Here is a 6,747-nt window from a genome sequence, read left to right as displayed (position 1 = left end):
GTTAGTAGGGATGGTCTCTTGTTAACCATAGCTTATTCTTCAGCCCCAGCTGACCAAAATGACAGTCTTAATTCAAATAGCACTAATAGAGTCTTTAAACTTTCCTGTGAAATTTAAGAAAAGCTAGGCCTCCATCTTCAACATTCTTATCTTTCAAGCCCCTACAGAACTTCCCACTGAGCTCTCAATGCTCAGTGGCTTTTCTATCCCATGTTTCTTCCAAAATCCTCCACAAAACATGGTATTAGATGGTTTATACTTCCGTATTACTATTCATCATTGAAAGAAGACAGAACAGGAACTCAAACAGGATTGTAACCTGGAGGCAGGAGCTGATGCAGATGCCACAAAGGAGTTCTGCTAGCTGACTTGGTCCTAAAGTAAAAGTTTCTGGTTGTATCACGTGGTACAACCTCATGTGGTGGTTTGCTGAATTAAGACCCATGGGAGGGCACATGATGTCTGGAGAGAGTATAAGTAGGACCCACTGGACAGAACACTTACATAGCAAGCTTTACAATGCACTGTTTGTCTCAATTCTTTGATGATCTTTGCTTTGTTGAGAGAGGCACTGCTGAGAACTTCTCTTGGCTTCCCAGTTGTTCCTTGTCATTCCTGCTAACTCGTGCCAATTCAGCAGAGGCCTGGCTGTTTCTGCTGGATCCTGCCACCACTGTTGATTCATGTTTGGTATCATAACACTACTGAACTGGACTGGTGGTGTCCTGACAAATGAATATTGAAATTGCCCCAAAGATGTACTTCTAAACAGGTCTACATCCTCTTATCATCTTTTCTCACCTACCTTTTGACAGTGGGCTAGAAGGAGGGGTGGGTCAAAGCATTTGAAAACCCTTATTGAATGTATGTTTTTAAAATCTAAGCCTACAGGCTTCTGTGGCTTTGATCAGTCTGCTTTCTTATAGAACCCAGAACCACCAGCCAAGGGACAGTACCACCTACTAAGTCATGTCCCTGCCAGTCACTGATTAAGAAAACACCTTACAGGTAGATTTGTTTTCTAATTTATTTTTTATTGATTAATTTGGTTTTTGAGCCATTAAAAGAATCATTTGTCATATTTATTTTAGAATGGTTTAAATCAAATACATTTGAGCACAGTAGATATTTGGCATGAAAAGGAGTTTTATCAGAATGGTCATCAGAAAAATAGTAAGATTTTACACATAATAACTAGAAAATATTTTCTGTCTGATCACTTGAGTTAGAAATCCTGAGAATGTTACTCACTGAACAATTAGAATCTACCTCATAACTGAAATTTTCTCAGGAAGAATCCACTTAAAAAATGCTCTGAAGGCCAGGCAAGGGTGGTGTACACCTTTAATCCCAGCATTTGGGAGACAGAGCCAGGTGGATCTCTGAGTTCAAGGCCAGCCTGGTCAACAGAACAAGTTCCAGGACAGCCAGAGCCACACAGAGAAACCTTGTCTCGAAAAAACAAAAAACAAAAAAGCTCTGAGGTACAAATCACTTATCTAGTCAACATGTGTCCTCTACATCTTACAAAGGACTTAAACAAGCAGATCCAACACTTCTAAGCCGCTGGCTCTTAGGAAGGGCTCAGTCCGGCTCGAGGACGCACTGTTCCACGATTTCCCGAAGGTTGGGGTTCTCCATTGCAGCTGCCACCTGCTCTTTGTCATTTGTCTTCTTCTGTCAAGTGAGTTCCTTCAGAAATGTAGATTTCCAACTTGGGTTTGAACGGCAGACAACGCTAGAGCTTTACTCTTAAGCACAGCCCAATAAGAGTTGCCAAAGAGCAATGAGGTACTGTTGGTGTGAACTTGATAATAACCAAATAGTCATCTTCATTTATTTCTTGAACTCCCACCCAACTCTCTGTGACCACTTCCAGTTCTTCTAAAGTATTGGGCTTTTCTGGGTCCCGGATAGTTCGAATCAAATCATAAACTTCTAGCACTTTCTCTTCCATGATCCGGGGCTGCCAGGCAGCTCCGTGCTCAGAAAAGCCTGAGAGCCATAGGACCCTGCTCAGCATCCAGGAAAGCAGCCCAGACACTTGCTCCATCCTCATGTTCCGCCATCCCTGGCGACTGTCCCAACCGAGCCACCTTCTTTCCGCAGCGGGAGAGAACTTCCTGGTCTTCAAATAAACCAAGACATGTGTGAAGGTTTAGGGGACCAGAGAATAATTAATTTATTTTTTTCACTCCATATTTTATTTCCCCTCCCCATCCATACTTCAACTGTTCCACATCCCTTACCTCCTCCTCACCCACCTGTCTCCACGTAGATGTCCCCACTCCCCACCCCACCTGACCTCTAACCTCCCTGGGGCCTCCAGTCTCTTGAGGGTTAGGTGCATCATCTCTGAATGAACACAGACCCAGAAGTCCTCTACTGCATGTGTGTTGGGGGCCTCAGCAGCTGGTGTATGCTGCCTGGTTGGTGTTCCAGTATCTGAGAGATCTTGGGGTTCCAGGTTAATTGGTACTGCTATTCCTCCTACAGGATTGCCCTTCTCCTCAGCTTATTTCAGCCTTCCCTAAGTCAATAACAGGGGTCAGCTGCTTCTGTCCATTGGTTGGGTGCAAATATCTGCATCTGATTCAGCTGCTTACTGGGTATTTCAGAGGGCAGTCATGATAGGTCCCTTTTTGAGAGCGTTCCATAGACTCAGTAATAGTGTCAGGTCTTGGGACCTCCCCTTGAGTGGGATGCCACTTTGGGCCTGTCGCTGGACCTTCTTTTCCTCAGGCTCATCTCCATTTCCATCCCTGCAATTCTTTCAGACAGGAACAATTATGGGTCAGAAGTGTGACTGTGGCATGGCAACCCCATCCCTCACATGATGTCCTGTCTTCTGCAGGAGGTGGGCTCTATATAAGTTCCTTCTTCATACTGTCAGGCATTTCATCTAAGGTCCCTCCCTTTGAGTCCTGAGAGTCTCTCACCTCCCAGGTCTCTGGTGCATTCTTGTAGGTCCCCCCAACCTCCTACCTCCCAAGGTTGCCTGTTTCTATTTTTTCTGCTGGTCCTCAGGGCTTCAGTCCTTCTCCCTCACCCAATACCAGATCAGCCCGCCCCAACTCCCTCCCACAAATCCACTTCCCCACCCAGATCCTTCCCTCCCTCCCCACTTGTGATTGCTTTCTTCTCTCTCCCAAGTTGGAGCTGAGGCATCCTCACTTGGGCACTTCAGAATGTTGACCTATATGAGTTCTGTGGACTTTATCTTGGGTATTCTGTACTGGGTACCTAACTCAGGACAGCTAGGCAAGCATCCCACCATCAAGCAGTATCCTCAGTCCCTACAGCTCTCTTTATCAATGGAGATAACCAAACTCCTGGTGAGCCCCTCAGCATTCACTGAAGCCTCTACAAAGAAATAACTGACATCATTGCAATGTTATCTTCTTCTAGAATCCAAGCTATTTTTAGAAGCCAAGGAGAGAGCAATTTCCTGAAAGCTCATTTCAACATCCTTCTCCCTCTCTGTGTTCTAGCTACCTCCTCTCATGGGTATCTTTTAACTTATTTTTAGCTATAACTCTCATCATACATTCAGAATTGCACTTGCTAACTTTTGTGTCACTGTAATTCAATAACTAACAAAATACTTTAAAGGACAGAATACTTATTTTAGTTCACAGCCTTATAGTTTCAGTTGATAGTTGCTTGGGTAGGACATGGTGGTGGTGGTGGAAATATACAGAGAGAAAAGATAAATAAAGTATGGTGGCCAGGAATCAGAGTCAGGAAAGGCCCTGAGCCCACAAGCACCTACTGCTGTGGGTCTAAGTCCTCCAACTAGGGTGTTTCTCTTACCAACCCCCAACAGTGGCTTCATGCCATGAATCCATTAAGGGATCAATCCCTTCATTAGTCTCTAGAAATGCTGTTGCAGACACACCCAGCTTTGCTAATTTCCTAAACGTTTTTCAATCCAATCAAAATTCCATTGTTAACAAGCATAAGGACTTTACATTCTGGCGTTAAAATGTCTTACTATTTTGGCTTATTTTAAAATTTAGCTCTCTCAACACATTCTCAGTTTTTGTCAAAATATTCCTCTTTATTGTCCCTTTACCCAAACTTCAGCTTATATTTGGGCCAAATATTTCAATAATCCATCTTCTTTGCCCGATCCTCCAACAGTTCTAACACAGCAACCTGATGAACATAAATGCTCATGTGCTCAGGCTATTAAGGTTTTCTGTAAGGAGAGGAGGAAGGGAGGGAGGGAGGGAGGGAGGGAGGGAGGGAGGGAGGAAGGAAGGAAGGAAGGAAGGAAGGAAGGAAGGAAGGAAGGAAGGGAGGAAGGAAGGAAGGAAAGAAGGAAGGAAGGAAGGAAGGAAGGAAGGAAGGAAGGAAGGAAGGAAAGAAGGAAGGAAGGAAGGAAGCATTTCAACTATCTAATAGGTTTACATGAAGTGACATAAGATCACTGGTGTCTTTTGTAGCTCAGTGCTGTCCACACTATTTAAAGTACCACTGTTAAGAACATCCATTATCTCAGACACATTGATGTGCTGTCAACTCACTTCCTCTCAGTAGATGACCTCTCCTTCCCCTTCATGGGAAGACACAAAGCTCAACAGAGTGGCACTCCTATGCCAACAAGTCCATGGATGAACCTTGATCTTTTTATTTACTACTGTTCTCCTTCAAGCTAGTACACATTTAAATCTAATGATCCCCAAGGTTGACTTTCCAAATCAGCAATATCACTGTTTTCTTTTTAATCCACACCTTCTGGGTCTACCTCAGGCCTGACGAACTAGAACACAGGGGGTGGGGGGGAATGTGGGAACCTAGTAAAGCAGCACTAACATTACTACTCCAGCCACCACTTTGTCTAATGTCTAACTGTCAACAGCCCCTAACTCATGTCTCTTCATCATCCTTGCCCTCCTGGAGTAAATTTACTACCCTGTAACCAACATTATCATTTGAGATATAACTTAGTTGGGGGGTCATCCTGTTTTTTAAGACCTAATAAAGTCTCATCTTCAGCAACCATATGAATCGATTTTCAACTGTTTCACAAGGAATTTCAAGCAATGATTCAGTGTCTTCCAGGTTCATCCTGAAAAATCCATCTCTTGAATTTTAAAAATCTAGTAGTCAGGCATTCTTCCCATGCCTTTGAGATCATGTCCTCATTCTTCTTACAAACTTTTTTTTCTACACAACTGTATTTATCCTTCATTCCTCAAGTCAGAACACATTTTATTGATGACCTTGGCCTGAACCTCAGACTATACTGAATTCACTTCTCTATAACTTATTATCTCCATATTTATCCCCTACAATAATTTTCTTCCTTTCTTAACTTATACTGGTATCAGACTATTAAGCACCATTTCAGGACAGAAATAGAGTTCATTCCATTTGCTATTTGTACTCTATACCCAATATAATGCAAGTTAAACACTCGATAGAGGTAGAATGAATTAATAAATCAAGTCATTTCAAACTATAGGCTGTAATTTGTATATTTATTTTCATATCATTGAAAATATTTTTCTGGGATGGCTAGATGGCCTTGTGGTTTAAAGCTCTTGCCATGAAAGGCTGATCCAGGGTTTGATTGCCAGATCTCACCACAGAAAGGGAGAACCAATTTTCCAGAAGTTGTCATCTAATCTCTATACATGCATGCTTGAACACACATACACACACACACACACACACACACACACACACACACACTTCATACATGCTCACATATTCTCATTCTCTTTTCGCTCTGCATATATATATATATATATATATATATATATATACAATAATAATAATACACTTTTTCTTACTTTTTAATTATTAAATTATTTTATTTACTTACATTCCAAATTTGTCCCCTTCCTGGTCCCCCTGCCACTTCATGCCCCCTCCCCTTTGCCTCTTAGAGGGCACTTCCCCACTTCCCCACTTATCACTACCTCACCACCCCCAGCATCCCTCTTCCTGGGGCATCAAGTTTCTATAAGATTAGGTACATCTTCACCCACTGAGGCCAGACAAGGCAGTCCTTTGCTACATATGGACTGGGGTTCATGTACCAGCCCATGTATGCATTTTGATTGGTGACTTAATCTCTGGGAGTTCTGAGGAGTAGAGGTTAGTTGATACTGTTGTTCTTCCTATAGGGTTGCCATCCCCTTAAGCTCTTCCAATTGTCCCCCTAACTCTTACATAGGAGTCCCTGACCTAAGTCCAATGGATGGCTGTAAGTATCCACATCTGACTCAGTTGATGGTTTCATCTGATGATCTGACTCAGCCTTTGGTAGAGCCTTTCAGAGAACAGCCATGCTAGGCTCCTGTCTGCAAGCACAACATGACATCAGTAATAGTTTCAGGGTTTGCTGCCTGCCCATGGGATGTAGCCATAGTTGGGCTGGTCAGTGGATGACTTTTCCTTCACTCTCTGTTCTATTTTTGTTCCTGAATTTCTTTTTTTTTTCATATTTTATTTTATTGGGTATTTATTTCAATTACATTTTCAATGCTATCCCATAAGTCCCCCACACGCTCCCCCACCCACTCCCCTACTCACCCACTCCCACTTCTTAGCCCAGGCATTTCTCTGTACTGAGGCATATAAAGTTTGCATGACCAATAGGCCCCTCTTTCCACTGATGGCCTACTAGGCCATCTTCTGATTCATATGCAGCTAGAGACACGAGCTCCAGGGGGTGTATTGTTTAGTTCATATTGTTGTTCCACCTATAGGATTGCAGATCCCTTCAGCTCCTTG

At 42.9% G+C, this 6,747-nt stretch overlaps 1 pseudogene; it reads right to left on the bottom strand.

The window, feature by feature from the left end:
• Positions 1-1,584: 1,584 nt before the first annotated feature.
• Positions 1,585-2,053, bottom strand: LOC110290474 (annotated as a pseudogene).
• Positions 2,054-6,747: the final 4,694 nt, after the last annotated feature.

The sequence above is a fragment of the Mus caroli genome, chromosome 2 (assembly GCF_900094665.2).
Source record: "Mus caroli chromosome 2, CAROLI_EIJ_v1.1, whole genome shotgun sequence".
Lineage (NCBI taxonomy): Eukaryota > Metazoa > Chordata > Mammalia > Rodentia > Muridae > Mus > Mus caroli.
This window is presented reverse-complemented; position numbering and strand designations above follow the sequence as displayed.